We start from the raw sequence: 16,539 nt of genomic DNA on the forward strand, positions 1-16,539 counted from the left end.
CAGCAAAGCTGGAAAATCAGGATTATGAAAATCCATGCATAAGACCAGCAGGTAATTAGTGGGACCTCAGGAAACTAAGACATTTATGTACAGCAAAGGACACCATTGCTCCAGAAAAGAAGCAGCCTACAAGATTGGAAAACAAAAACAAAAACATTATCAGCTATACATCTGGCAGAGGGCCTGTGTCTAGACTATGCTAAGAACTAAAAGAACTAAAAAAGGCAAACCAAAAACAAAGAAAAAAAAAAACCCAACCCCCTAAACTTCTGCAAAACAACAGCTCAATTAAGATGATAGCATAAAGCTAAACAGTGTTTTCGAAAGATGAAATACAAATGGCTGAAAAATACTTAAAATTCAAACCCAACTATAAACCATGCAAGTAACAGTAATCTTGACCTGACAAAGCATACTTACTGGTGAAACTTCATAGAAATAACTTTCTGATTTGATTTAGGTTCTGCTCCACAAGAGGAAACCTATACTTTCCACCATTATTAGACTAAGGACCTATGGCTAATAGATCCCAGGGGAGAAACTACTATTATTATCCTACTAAACATACACAGTATTAAACTGAGTGTTAATAACTTTTCATTATACCCATAGATCAATGCATTTCTCAACCCTCCTCTGAGGAGCTTCCATTTGCAGTAGATACTAACTAACACGTAGACCCATAAACTGGCCGTATGCAATGAATAACTTACTGAAGAACGAATGTTTAGCATTGTAGGGAATGCATACACCAAGCCAAAAGTTCAAGGATTATTGTGGAAGAGATGATGAAAAGGTTACAAGAGCCAGAGGGGTGGAAGCATTATCTACTGGACACAGCATGGCACCTACACATATGAGCTCATAGTGGTTGAAGCAGCATGTACAAAACCTGTAAGCCCAAGCCAGACCAAAACCAAACCCAGGCTATGCACATTGGCCACACATCGCAACCCTAGCTGTGAAGTTATTGGCGATTGTTAGCTGTCGGGAAGGAAAAGATATTTTTTTTTCTAAGAGTGTAGCCTGTGATAAGCTGTCAACTTCCCGGTGGAAAGCTACACATCCAAGAAGGTTTGGGCAGCAAAATTTTCTCTTGATGGATTAAAAACAATAGGTCACAAAGTTGGTGGGCAGGGAAGAAGGATTGGATCTGGCAAGAGTTAGAAATGGGGGAATTAATATTATCAATAGATGTTATATCAAATTCTCAAAGAATAATATTAATTTAAAAACTTTTGAAATGAAATTTCTTCAAGTTGTAGAACCAGTCAATTGACTTAGTCACAAATATTTCTTTTTTCATCATCTTCAACTTTGTTAGTACAAGTCCCAAGGCCACATGGGCATTTCTAGGTACAGTTTTCTTTTTAACCATTTCATCTAGATTACTTTACTTCAAACATCTTCCCTGGCCAACCTGTGGAGCACCTATCTAGTTTTGGGTTGTTATCATAACTAATTCAGACTGATCATGCCTGTTTTGAATTTCAAGCTTGATTCAGAGTCCTCAAACATGATGTCCAAGTCCCTGGCTCCTATACTAAAACCCCTGAATGTCCCCTAAGCTATTTATATTTCATCTTTTTAGAACTTCACGAGCTTATCATTAATATTTTTTTTTCATTTTTGAAGTGACAATCACTCAGCAAGGACAGTGTAGATCAATGTGTTGAAAGCAATTTCAGTAGACACAAGAAACTACTATCCCAATTTATTAGTTATCATGATAATCTTAGCTCATCTGAGAAGTGTCAGTATTTATTAATAATTATATGCAAGGCGAATAGAAGATTAAATCAGTTCAAATATATATTATTGGAGCTGAGAACACAAACAAGGATCCAATTACTAAATATAAAAAGTCTCTCTCCTAAATTACTGTGCATTAAGAGTTTTGAGGGAGACATGGAGAGAGTGGAGAGAGAAAAAACATGAAGTTGAGTGGGTAGGGAGGAATGAGGGTCTGAGAGGACTTGGGGAGGGAAAAGAAAGAATATCAAAATACATGTATAAAAATTTAATGAGTTTTTGAAATTAGAATAAAAATAACTTATTTTTATAGCTTAAAAAAGATTTGCTATACTTTAGGATATACCAAAGCTAAAGAAAACCTTCATATGGAATGCAAAATCATTTAGACTATAGTCCAATACTGTGACTTTCAGTACAGTCTGCCTTTTGATGACAATTGAAGACTATACTTGACCTGCTGTTTAAGAACTACCATCTCTAAACAAAGTTTTTCTTCTATTTATAGCTTTGAGAGAATTACTTCATTCAAAACACACACACACACACACACAGAGAGAGAGAGAGAGAGAGAGAGAGAGAGAGAGAGAGAGAGACAGGAAGACAACCTGGCCTGGAGTACAGGGGACAGCATTTGAGTGAAGATTAAATATTCAAACATCCTATTTCAACAACTCAGTCATTTTCTCATTTCTTTGCTCATTTGTAAAATCATTAAACCAAGACAAATAACTGGCCCTGTGGTAGGCAAGAGTTTTGCCCTCATCTGATTGGGAAACTATGACATACCACCATAGACTGAGTGAACTATAAAGACTAAAATATATTTCTCACAGTTCCAAAGGCTGCCAAGTACAAAACAAAGGTGTGAGCAGGTGCTGTGTCTAGGCAGGGCCTTTCCTCTGCCCCCATGCTGTACCTCTTTAAGAGAGGAAGAGTATTATGTTCTACTACAACAGAAGGGAGGAGGGATGAACCAGCCAAAGGGGTCTCTCTAGGCCCCAGTACTTATGGCATGGACGGAAGAGCCCTCAGGATTGCTCCTGCTGCAAGTAATAATGGAACATATCATAATTATTATTTTGTCAGGCTGGGAGGGTATTGCTAAGATTTAGAGTTGAATATTAATTTTTACTATTTTTTAGGTATGAATTTTTGCTGTCCATTCTCAAAAAATAGACACAGCTTTAGGGCTTGTAGAATTAAAACAGAAACCAGGATTCAGAAACACAGAAGCAGGACATAAAGTAATATATAACCATATATACTTGTCAGAACAAATTGAGGCCTAATTGCCCAGGAAGAAAACAATAAGAAATTTGAATGACTATTGCTTAATTAAAATCAAGAGTGTCCGGGCCAGATGTCAGGCCTTGCTAAGGAACAACAGTTTAAGTAAACAGGACAATTAGAAAGAGGAAGGTGAAAGAGCTATCAGAAGGGCCTTGGGCTCCACCTTAGTTTGGGTGCCCTGAGATCAGAGGTCAAAGGAGATACAAGTGTGTCTTTCACTTGTGAATTGATCTCAGGAAGTATGGATGAGGGAACAGCAAATGTGAAATGAATAATTAGCAAAAGCAATAATTGTGCATTACTGAATTGGTTATTGCTGTGAGCTCAATCCAGCTGGGGAGATATGGAAAGCTGCTCCCCTAAGGACCAGCGGTCTGGGGAAATGTCCATGATTTTACATTGTCATTGGCTGAGGGATTTCCCTGTGAGAACTGATTTTTCCTATTTGCAGAGGGGTACTTTCTGAGAACAATTTTTAGCATCAGGTAAAGCCCCAAGATAGAAAAATCAGAGAGCTGAATTGGACACAGCAGCTCACACAGCTATAAATGCTGTGAGCCAGGCTGAGTAGCTAAAAACACACGGCACAAAGGAACCCGTGGCAAGACCACAGAGCTGGGCTCCGGCTTCACAGGTGGCAGCTTATCAGTAAGTGACTAGAACTGGGCCTAGGTAAGGCCAGTTCTGAACTATAGGGAAAGTCTCCTGATCCACCTGGTCACCCAATCGATGTACTTGTCAATGCTGTGCTTTCTTGGCTTCAAGTTCAGACGGGAAGTTTAGTGTGGCATTTTCCTGTTGTTGTCTCACAGGAGAGGATGAAAGTCATCTGTAATTTCCCAGTTCAACAAAGTTAGATGACTTCTCAGAGTCCTGTCACTTCATAACCTTAACCCACTGACCCACCACTATCCTATGCAACCGCAGCACCAGCCATGGATGGCTGTCTGTGCCCACATTCCCGCCTTTATCATGATCCGATCTTGACTCTCTGGTACTCCAGAGTGCCCCATCGGCGAGCATGGAGCCTGTCCCAAAGAGGCATCCACTGGATCAATGACAAGTGTTCATTTCTGCCTCTTCTCTCCTAGTGTCCACAGGGCACCTCACATCTCCATCTTTGTCAAAGTCCAGATGTCTCTAAATTTGTTCAACTCTGTCACTTCTCCCCAGTCCACCTAGGAAGGCTTGCTCAGGTCTTCCCTGAGGTATTCCTCAACATTCCATGCTGTTCCAGCATCTCCACTTAATATCCCTGGCCCATGTCCACTGAGGCCATCATTCTTCTTACTGTTGCATTTTACAAATTTAATCGAGGAGATGAACTACCTAGGTGAACCAGAGGCAGCAGATCTTACAAAACTGGAACTGCTGACCTCCTCCATCAACTGACTATCAAACCTGTCTCAACTGGATGAATTGTTTTCAGTATTGATATTTTGTATTTGCCTATATTTTTTTAGTGTGTGTCCACCACGTGGAGGCTGGAGATTGAATTCAGGCCATTAGGCTCAGCAGGAAGTGCTTTTACCTATTGTACTGTTTCACTGGTTATTTCTTTTTATGCAAAAGAGAATATAGTATGTTTTGTTGAGTTAATAATTAAAACATAATGAAAGTAATTTTGTCCTTCAGGAGACATATTGTCCCACTTCCTAAATACACAATTATTATAAGTATCATACAATTATTATGTGCACACAGGTAGTTGCGTACAGCTACATGCTTTAACCACTGGCTCTTCACAAAAGCAAAGAGAATCAGTCTTGAAGATGAGAGAAATAATTAACCCGGTATAAAAATGAATATAGGACCGAGATCTGGAATGCTCATTGAGTATTGTGAGAACTCACATTTGACACCAGGACCACGCATTCATACACGCATACACATACATGTACAGACACACACGTGCACACACACAGACACATTCACATACACACACTGACAATGAATACCACTCTCTTGGCTAAGCACATCTGGATGTTTTCTCTGTGGCATAAAAGAGATGGTGAGTGGCTTAGTTCATGCATTAGTTGGAAGAAGGGACACCCACTTTTCAGGGAAGTTTTTCTCTGGCATTAAGCTTTAAGAAATGTGGCTCTTTGTCACGGGCGTTTAGTTCTTGGGCGCAGCAGGCCTAGAGAAGTCAACATGCCGGTTGCCAGAAGCTGGGTTTATCGCAAAACCTATGTGACTCCACAGAGACCCTTCGAGAAATCGTGTCTCAACCAGGAACTGAAGAAAAAACATGAGGTGTGGAGAGTCAAGTTTATCTTGGCCAAGATTTGCAAGGCTTCCCGGGAGCTGCTACAGAAAGGACCCGTGGCAGTCTCTCATTTGAACCAGAGCTCCTTGAAATAGCTATCTCAGACATGCCGTTTAGTTGGGGCGTCTTTTGTCTTTGCCTTTCAGTGCTGGAATTAATTACATGTGAACTGATAGTCATACTCTGCATTTACGAATGTTCTGGGGATCTGAACTCAGGTTCTCATAGTTGCTGCACTTTTAACAGCCCTGATTCCATTGTTTTTATTTTTAAAGCAAAGTAGTGCATGCCGGTTGCTATATTAATGACTAAAATTTAAATTTCATTCCTACTGACGCCCCTTCATACCACTATTTAATTTGATTTGTGTGTATCCCATCAGACTGTCTTTAAATTGTTATTCTTTTTGCTTGGTCCCTGATACCTACTTTAACAATAAGGACACAGAAGGAAGAGTCCATTCACTACAGCAACAACAGAAAAGAAGATCATTCCACAAAACGATGAAACCAAAAGTTTTATATGGGCAGGTGTTGTAACCAGATGTAGTAATCTGCTGGACCAGGCTGCGACACCTCACTGCACGAGGACTGGAATAGTATCTTTAGTAAAGTTCGTAGACCACTTATTTCCACAGAATTTGGGGAACTTGAGAAAGCCAATACTGGGGCAGGACCAAAAATTGGCACACACGTATCCTTTCATTTCCCTTATTCTCACAATACATTATTTATTTCTTATATTCTGTTATCTAAACAGCGGTATCTGGAGAGGGGCAGGTATAGATGAATTCCACTCTTTTAATTTCAGGTATAGATGAACTTCACTGTGTTAAATCGGTGAAAAGCAACAAGAACAACAACAGCAAACCCAGGCCAATGATTACAATCTTGAAATTTTAAGTGATTTAAGCCTCAGTTTCTTCATCTGTAAAGTACGGTAGCCCTCATTTTCTTAGTTTCAACAAGTTTCAATAAGATGTGAATGTACAGTGCTAAGAACAGAAAAAAGGCTCATTTCAGGCCCTTCCATGCTGAATTGAGGATTAATGACTGCCAGGAGCATGTAGCTTTAGAAACATGCCGAGTAGATGGGAGGTAGGATGTTTCACCCCGACACAGGTGTCCTCAAGTAAAGTTTTGACGTATTCTGGACGGAGATTTGGGTTTTCTTTGGGGCATTTGTAACATTTCCAACAAGGGAAGTTCCAACAACAAGGACACTGTCAATCGTTTGAGAGGAACAACTTTCAAAGATGCTTCGATCAAATGTTAGGCTCAGTAAAAGAAATCTCAAAATAGTGCCGTGACAATGAGAGTTTTCACGAAGACACTCTTGTTGGGTCCTCATGGCGCCTCTTTGGAATAGGTGTTACAGTGTCATCCTTATAAGAGGAGAAATGGAGATGTAAACAAGGGCTTGTCAAGGTAAATCTGGGATATAGATTAGGACCTCTGGATTAGGAAATCTGTGTACTTTTTCTATGGAAAATCCTAGTAATACTAATTTCCCATTAATGTGAATTTTTAAACTCAGCAGTCCAAAAGAAGAGTTGATTGATGGTGGGAGAGTCCATTGATGAGCAACTGTAGTCCTAAAATAGGATTGTCAGTCGGAAACTTTGCAGTGATTTACACTTTTGTACCTGAATTTCAGCACAGCAGCTCCAGTCTTCATTTGGTTTTCTTTGCTGCAGACGTTGGACTCTAAGGAATTAAGAAAACATCTGGTGGCCATTAATGAGATATCAGGGCTCTCATCTCACTGAGTCCCTTCACTGCCAGCTTAGAAAGTTCGTGTTGGCATGCAAACCATCCCCATTTGCTAATACAACTGCAGGTGTTGATATTTCATCTCTTTGTTTATCGATGGTTTGGTGTTACGCTGCCTTGGAGACAAGTTTTCATTTGCACTGCATTGTACTGCAGACTATCCGTTCCGCTCCCGTTGACTGCATTCAGCCCCACTGCAATCCATTTTTCTGCTATCCATTTTTCTGCAATCCATTTTTCTGCTATCCATTTTTCTCCTTCCCGCCTCAGTTTTGTCCAGTCTATCTTCAGTCACTTTCTTGTTCCCTTGTTTTCTCTCCTCTCTTCCCCTTTGCCTCTCATCTTCCCACTTCAACCACCATCTTTTTACTTCCTACATGTACATGAGCAAAGACACTCAAGTCCTAACTTTTCCTTAGATGTGTCAGAGTAAACTCCCTGGAAGTGCTTAAGGCTAAATCAAAAGTGAGTATGTGTACCCTTCACTAGAAACTTCAACTTTTTCTTTGAAGTTTAATTTTGTTCTTGAATGTTAAAGACGATATATTTGATATCTGTAAATCTGTCTGTACTCGTCTGTGCATGAGAATATATATACATGAGCAAAAATGAAAAAAAGAAAAGAAAAAAAAAATCCCCAAACTTCTGCTTTGACTGCAAGATTAGAGGTTCTAACTTCTTGATTATTCCTTAACAAGAACATTTTAGAGAAATCAGTATCTTTTGTCCTCCTTCCATATAGATTACTGCAGTTTGCAGACAGCGCTTTTTGCATATTATGTAAATAGAAAGTTACATTAACAACACTGTAGGTAATGCAGGAACATTTTTTTTAATCTTCCCTTTTTTTCTCATAGAAAGAGCTCCTGATTAAGAACTGTGGCTGCTGTTCATCTTTAATTCCTTGCTGACTCCCCAATGCTGCCTAAGATTCCTCAAATTCTTTTCACAAAACCTTTAAACCCCCCCTCCCCCCATTCCTAAAGGATTCACAAAACCTTTAAACCCCCCTTCCTAAAGGACTCGGTGTTGGCCCTGGTGAAACTTCCCAGTAGGCCCTGCTTCACTGCTTGAGTGAGAGTTAAGGTCTGTGTGCAGGGCTAAGGGCTATCAAGATAAAATCTAGTGTCTATAGACAGTATTTTTGTGAGAGGGTCGGGAATAGCAAGGGGTAGGAATTAACAAATTTCCAGAGCACTTCAGAGCTGAGTAACTGAGCTCCGATTTCAATGGCGAAGAGGAGGAAGTTGGAGAGAAGAGGAGCCCAAGGCTCCTGGAAGTGTCCTGTTATGCAAAGATGTTCTGCTTTTGTCATGGATGCTAGAAAATTTTCGAAACTATTAGAATAATGAAATGCTGCTTGCAAGCTGATTACATAAGAAACACATAGAGAAAGACATATTCCAAGTACCTCTAAGGACTATGCAGCCACTCTGATATCAAGCCTTGTTTTAGAGAATGGCATTTTTTTTTTTTTAAGTTGAAACAAAGCACTGAACTAAAAACCTGAATCCATAGCTCTTATCCCAGGCTCACTGCAAACTATGGTGATGAGGACTTGGAGAGCTGTCAAGGGCCTTATGATCTCTGCAGGTGAGTGGTCTAGCAGTTTACCTATGTGCTGGGACTGCCATCTTAAAATAGAAGGGAGGAATGCTTGGTTGATTCAAATAAGAAGGAAATGATTACAATTCACAAAGCTAGAAAAGAGTGAATAAACGACGTGGTTCCTTAGGCTTAGGAGACTGGCTGACCTTCAGAAGTCAGCACAAATTCTCCCTGTGAGCAGAGATGACAATGTCTCCACACTGGCAGTGCTGAGTGAGTTCCCTCATGCTCTTTTTGAAAATGTGTGTTGTGATTGTGTGTGACACAATTTACTTATTATTATGGCAGTAGGAGTGGAATGTGATTGAAAGCCATCAAAAGGCACAGCGTCTGAATGTCAAACATGGCTTGTCTCTAATTCCAGACAATCTGGCTGTCTGTTCATCTTTCCTAGCCACACTGATTCTCAGCTTTCCACTAAGTAGTACTGAGCTTTTTGCATTTTTCTGTTCAGGTCAACGTATCTGAACATTTGGAGAGCCGGAATGAAAACTAGTTTAAAGCTGTGTTGTGAATTTCAGTTTAAATAGGTTGGGTAGGAGAGCAGCAATTACATTTTTATAAGAAAAAAAAGAATCTTCCATGAAGCTTACTGTTTTCTGTATTTAACTCTTTCCCACTTTTTCTTTCCAACTTCATTAGCCTCCAAATAAGCACAGCATATTATGGATGTCGAAGGAAGTTTTATTTAGACTTATAAGGGCTGATCTATTCCCATACTGTTTAAATTAATGTTCAAAAAAGAATTCAAACCACATTCTAACATTTGGACTATGTAAGAAGGAAACAGATTTTTTTTGGGAAAAAAAAGATGTTGCTTTAGCTAAGCAGAATGGGCTGCAGGAGCACAGACATGCGTAGATCAAGTTTCTAAATGTGTGTGTTATCTGCGAGGTCTGGGCTTCGTGCGCATCCCTTCCGAGAGCAAACGAGCCCCTGAGCAACTTCCTTCTTCTCTGTCCTCCGGCTCCCTCCCTCCCTTCTTTCAGGCCCCCACCCTTTATTCTTTTTTATTTTCTTCCCTCCTCTTCCCCTTTTCCACATTCTCCTTTTCTCCTAACATATGGACTTTTACTTTTATCTCCAACACCTGCAGCCCCAGGCTTGGAAACATTTGGGGTTTTCACCTAACTGGTTTCTTTTCCGACCAAATTAGCTCCAGAAATGCAGGGTGACTTTGAAAGCAAGAATCTCTTGAAATAGAACGGCCTCGATTTACATCAGTTGTAGCATTCGGAGAATTAAGTTCCCAATATCCTTCCCAAATACCAAGCTCTGCCCACACATGGAGTGTTTTGTGATCATTCCCTGTCAGAAAACAGTTATAGAAGAAAACAAAGTTACTGATTTTGTGTTTTCAATGCAATTGATTTTTTACCCCAGTTTTTCAAGTGCAAACACTGAGAGATAAGCATTGATGCTACTTCAGGCAGGAAGGGTTGCAAGGCCAAAACTTGTGTGTGTGTATGTGTTATGTGTGTATATGTGTTGTGTGAATGAATTACATTTCAATTAGCCATCTTTTGGGAAGTTTCTTTTTTTTTCTTTCCATTTTTTATTTTAGTTTTAATTAATTACACTTTATTCATTTTGTATCCCCCTGTGGCACCCTTCCTTCTCCCCTCCCAATCCTATCTTCCCTCCCTCTTCTCTACACATGCTCCTCCCCAAGTCCAGTGATAGGGGAGGTCTTCCTCTCCTTCTGTCTGATCCTAGTCCATCAGGTCTCATCAAGAGTAGCTTCACTGTCTTCCTCTGTGGCCTGGTAAGGTTGTTCCTTCCTCAGGGGGAGGTGACCAAAGAGCCAGCCACTGAGTTCATGTCAGACACAGTCCCTGTTCCCATTACTATGGAACCCACTTGGACATTGAACTGCCATGGGCAACATCTGTGAAGGGGTTCTAGTTTATCTCCATCAATGGTCTTTGGTTAGAGTATCAGTCTCAGAAAAGACCCTTGTGCCCAGATTTTTTGGTTCTGTTAGCAAGTTTCTTACTTGGATGTGGTGGCTTCTATTTGTAGCACATATGTTAATATATTTTTTTCTCATAAATGAAGTGTAGTTTTAATGAGAAAAAGAAAAGAAATTAGTGAGCCAGAAAAATGTCAAAGTCTACCTTTTAGAAAACACATCACATTCTAGGCAGAAGCATCAGCCTGTCTTCCATGTTTTAAATACTGTAGTGCTTGCGTTTGAAAATAGGTAACATCAAGGAGGTGAATTTTAGGCCTCCTCCAATGGATGGATTACAGAGCCAGGAGCAGTGAACCTGCCCATTTCTATGTGCTGGCCTTAGGGAGGATTTCTTCGATGAAGCTGACTAAGGACGAAAGACAATGAGAGTTAGTATACTTTCCTGAGCACATTAGTGTTCTATTCTGATTTTTAAATAGAACAAAACTCTATCTGAGATGTTATGATTTGTGAAGATTCACAAACTATTCGTGGACCCCAAACCTTAAAATCAGTTGCTCCGTACTTGACTGGCCTTGAGTCCCTTTACAAACATTATGTGCCAGTGAACGCAATGAATTAATCCATCAAAGTCCACACAGTGATGCCAAGAAACTACTACCTCCCCAGCTTCCTTTTACAAGGCTTGTTTCTTATGTACCATCCACATACAACTTACCCAAGGGCTTGTGCAGGACTGAAGAAGATGCTAGCATATTTAGTAAACCAATTGCCCAGCTGCCTTGACTAGATGGATGCCCTGGGTCAGAGGTGATTCTCCATACTGCTGATCACACATACTGTGAAGGACATATCCAGAGGTTCATCCTCACAGGGGAAGGGCAAGGAATGTGATCCTAGCATGCGCGCTGAGGGCAGAGATTAGGCCTCATGAATGATTACCACACATGGAGGTTTCTAGAATATATTTGAAGCCATTCTGGACAGCTTACATTGCTGACTACCATTGCTGACTGTGGTGAGTTTTTCCAATACTGAGTTATAACTGGGAGAAAAAGAGGAGAGAGAGAAATCAATTGAATATCCTAAAATACTCCAAATACACGTGAGAAGCACCTCTTTATATCTGAACTTTTTAACAACCCAGTTGTGTGAGTAGAAAAGGCCCCTGATAAGTGACTCTTTTCTGAGAACAGCAGCATTCCCGTGAAATGGTTCTTGTAAGCTGGTAATATTCAAACTAAAGCTGAAGGCAAGTCCGGAGATGGCAAGCAGGTTGAGCATGAAGCAGACCTAAAGTTCGCTGTTACTCTACATTCTATCAAATGACGTCAGGGCTTCTCCTGGTTGTTGACTAGAAACAGGGAGAGATGGTGCTCGCAGCGAAACAATGGGAAGGAGCAAAGGACGAGCGACTTGTTCCATAAATGTCCTAAGACTTTCTGGCAATGAGGATCAGGAATATGGCATCATTAAAGAAAGAGCCCATATAACATATAGCACCACCAGAGAGTGCATTTAAAATTATTATTTCAACCTCTAAAAAGACGGTTAAAAGTAAAAAGCTGGCGGAATGGGGCGCTTCCTATGTGTTGGAGTCCTATTCAGGAAAATATATTCAGACGTATGGCTGTCTGCTTCAGAAAGAAGAATGGGGGGGGACGTCTTGTAGCTTTGTTTTCGTTTGTCAGTGTGGGCAGAGGGGCCAGGTTGTGGGAGAGGGCATGCCACAGCACTCCACAGGCACCCCATCCACCTCCTGCCTCACTCGTCTCCCCTCTTCCCCCACCCCCAGAGCCACCAAAATTAGACTGTACGGCGTGCAGTGCCCAGCCACACGCCGGAGGCATTATCTCCTATCTGTGGTATTAAGTGCTGTCATCCTACAGCTAAATGCGGTAACCCAAATTTCACAGGGATGCTGTAGCGGGCTTGTCGAGATAACCACTCTCGGCGTGTGGAGTGCGAGGTCGCAATAAGCCTGTGCGCTTGGAGCGGTGTGGGTGCTCTGTGTAGCTTCTCCTACGCACTCTATAGCTTACCCAGCCTCACAGAGATCACAGGAACCCTAAATAGCAAATATGGCATCTGAACTAGAACACCACCTGTTTTGTGTGAGTGGCGACGGGCTTCTGCCACTGGCAGCTTCTCCTTCCTTCCCTCACTTTTGGTAGAGAAGAGACTGAGTTTAGCGTCCATCTCTGTTGTCTGGCAGACTGAATGTACATAAAATTGTTAGCTTGTCTAATCCCTCATTATCTACACCTAGACCAGCAGCTCCTACTCTACCCACACAACAGTGACCTACATATATCTTTCCCATATGTTGCTTTGGACATTTTATAGATGCTTGCATGTGCTTGGAATCCTAGGCAAGAAAAATTACTGTTTGACAAGCCTCTTTGTTCCACATTTCAGAATATTTATTGTTGACTTTCTGTGGTTGAAAAAAATCTCTCCTCCCCCCTTCCTTTGCCCCTGACTGTCTCTGTATCTCTCTTGTCTTTCACTCTCTGCCAGTCTCTGTCTGTCTCTCTTTATCTCTGTTTCTGTCTTTCTCTCTCTCCCAACCCCCTCCTCTCACATCAGATTACTTAGAAACATGCAGGATTGACACATGCTTTTACCTGAAACCCTGTCTGCTCCTGCTGCTTTATTGGACCCCCTAATTACTTGTAAAAAATAATAATAAATTGGGCAGGTGTTTGCTCTTCCAGTTGATTAATTGACAATGATTTCACCACAATTGACAGCAGAAAGCTAGGAAGCTGCAGGTTGGGGTTCACCAGCTTGAGAGGAGAATTTACAAAAGGCTGAAATTGCCAACAGGCTATGTTTTTCATTCCAGGCTGAGAGATTTCTTCTTCTCAGTGTTGAGCACTGTCACAGCTATAATTCTTTTTACTTGAGAAACTCGGAAGCAGATAAAATGAGTATAGAAATGTTTTTTTTTCTTTAAGTGAAAATGGTCACCCAAATTAGTCCTTGTTAAGTGGAACGGCATAATTTACACAGAAACAATGGTATCTGGTGTCCGCTTGACCACGTTTTTGTACATTTCTGAGAGGTACGTGGCTTTTCAATTCATCTGGCTCAGACATGGCAGCAGTCAGCAGAAGGTGGGCTCTGAGGACGGGGTATGCCTTCCAGAACACTAGACTAGCAAAGTTGTGGCCATTCTGCAGTAGTACTTCTTAAACTTTCAAAGATCAAACCCTACATGCTATTTGTTTTATACTGGGAAGCAAATAAAATTGCAGAAAAAAAATATGAAACCTGAATTATAGAAAAAGCTCAGTGAAGCCACACCCTTTCCTCATGTTTGACTGATACTAAAACTTGCCAAGTCTTACAGGGATTCTAGAGATAGACTGAAGAATTATAGATTTTATACTTTTAATTCAGAGTCCCGAGCAGACAGCTTAATTTCAGATAAACCGGGTTTTAAAATAGAAGTAGATTGGTTAATAGAACTGACCGTGCAAAAGAATGTGGTGAAATATGTAAAGTAAGCTAGATTTGAGGTTTGGCTGGAGTTGGGCCGTATTTTTATATTGATCCTTAAAACCCATTCACTTGCTCTATTTTTATTTTACAGCTGGGCTTGTAAGCATGAATAATGTAGTTACACACATAGCATGAAAAGTGAGTGTATCCAGGGGGGAGTGAAAGAGAAGGGAGTCCATATTTCCTGCCAATAACTACAAATAGGGAAGACATTTTTATTCTTTTAAAGAGACAACAGCAGATAAAGAAGATATAGTAGCGATACTTATTAACTCAAAATATACCTTCAAGCTTTTCTTCCTGACACTAAGATGTATAAGAAGAAATAATTACATCTCAAATTCATGTCAGTATAAGGATCCCCAGGACAGGCTTGAGATTCAAAATATTTTAAAGACACATTTCTACAAAACGAACAGGTTAATTAATAAAAAAATAATAACACAAATTCTACCTTGGATGTTTGTATTTAAGAAAAATTATATTCATTTTGGCTGAAATGAGAATATACAAAATAGAAATTTAATATTATTGTATAGTTTCAGCAGAGAACTTTGTGTCCCATCTCTATTTTCTGAGACTCTTATACTTAGCTATAAAATAGCTTTGTGTTCTTTGAATGTCCTTGTTTGCCAAGCTTTAACTTGTTAGAAAGAATAAAGTACACACAGAACATTTAACTAGTATTTTTTTAAAATGTGTGTGTGTGTGTTTGTGTATGCGAGTGCACGCGTGCATGGTATACAGGTAAGTCCGGGTGCCTTTGGAGTCTATAAAAGGAAACTGGATCCCCTGGAGCCAAAGTCACCAATGTTGTGAGCTGAGTACTATGGGTTCTAAAAACTGTGCTCAGGTCCTCTTAAGCCATCTCTTGAAATCCTGATAAAGGTTTTGTTGGCTTATTTATTTACTTCTGAGCAAACAGTGCTATCCCTTTCTTGCTCTGAGGAAAACAAACTGCATTTTCATTTATTCTTACCAAGAATTTGCATGGTCAACTTCTTTCAACCTCTGGACATCTGGATTGGGCTTGCCTGACTCTCTCAGGGGTGAGCCACAGGCTCTGCTGTTGTGACACTGGCTAAGCAAATCATAGTTTGCCAGGAGCACAAATGATGAGAAGGCCTGTGGCTGGTGTACCCGACTTCAGTGGCCTGTTCTTAGATCTTTCTTCAGAAATAGCTGCATTTCCCAATCCTAACAGGTAAGAAATTTATGACACTTACTGATGTTAATTAATCTGTCCACTGAAAACAAACACAAAACACACACATGTACACACACACACACACACACACACACACACACACACACACACACGTTACCACTTTCCAAAGAAATGTCAACAAAGGAATGAAGGAGCAAGCTTTTAGGAACTTCTTGTAGAAAATAAAGCCATTCTTTTTATGAAATTCTCCATTTCCTGACCCTTACCTTAGCACCTTGATTGCTTCATTGATTAAGCAGTGTATACTCAATGCCTGCTCCTGATAGGCTGTGAGTTCAGAAAGACACCAAGCAGACAGGCATATACCAGCTGTAAAATTGCACACTCTGCCATCAGTGAGTCATCCAGACTACCTACTTCATCTCCTTCTACCCAAATATTGCATTTTCCCTCCCAATAAAGATGTTTTATAACGGCAATGTGGTGCTGTAACTCACGGAGGCTCAGCTGCTTACGTGCTCTCTGTGTCCTCTAACTCCCACCTGATCGTGCGAGCATATGTTCTATCTCTTTCATGAATTATTGGTTGGTGATTCCACGTTGAATCTACACTTGGAAGGCATTTTCCCCACCCCCGTTACCAAAATTCTTGCTCATTCTTCCAAGGTCCATATTGTCTAATGGCTTCCATGTTGTAAAAGAATCCCTCAGGTAACACATCTAGGGGGCTTGATCTTCTAAATTCTCAATTAACAAAAAACATCCTGAGTTTGCACGGTTACCTAAGGTGCTATGGTTCCTCATTTTGGTTTTCAAATCACCATTTGTGTACACTATATTCAGAAAGGGGAGCCATTCTGCAGTGAGCAAACTGAATTGCAGACGTTTCAGGGTTCAGTGATAAGAACCCTGAATTAGACTCTCGGCAGAGCGCAGCCCAGGGGAGCAGCATTCACCACTTTTCATTCCTCCTATTTTTCTACTAGCAAAGTTTAAGCGTGGGGAATAAACAAGATCCAGTTTGTGAACAGAGAGGGGACTTTGCTGTGGCCTTTGTCATCTGGATTTTCTGAAAAGATTCCAAAGCATTCTCATGTGAGTAAGGTTTTTGTTCAAATGAGTATTTATTGATTATCTCTAAATGGTGAGATATTAGAGCCCTCACTTACTTGCTAAGGACCAAAGGGGACACATTTTCTCTCAGTTGTATGCATGATAGATGATTACTGATGATGAGAACAGGAAGTAGAAATTG

This window comes from Psammomys obesus, unplaced genomic scaffold (genome assembly GCF_907164565.1).
Source record: "Psammomys obesus unplaced genomic scaffold, mPsaObe1.curated_primary_1811, whole genome shotgun sequence".
Classification (NCBI taxonomy): Eukaryota; Metazoa; Chordata; class Mammalia; order Rodentia; family Muridae; genus Psammomys; species Psammomys obesus.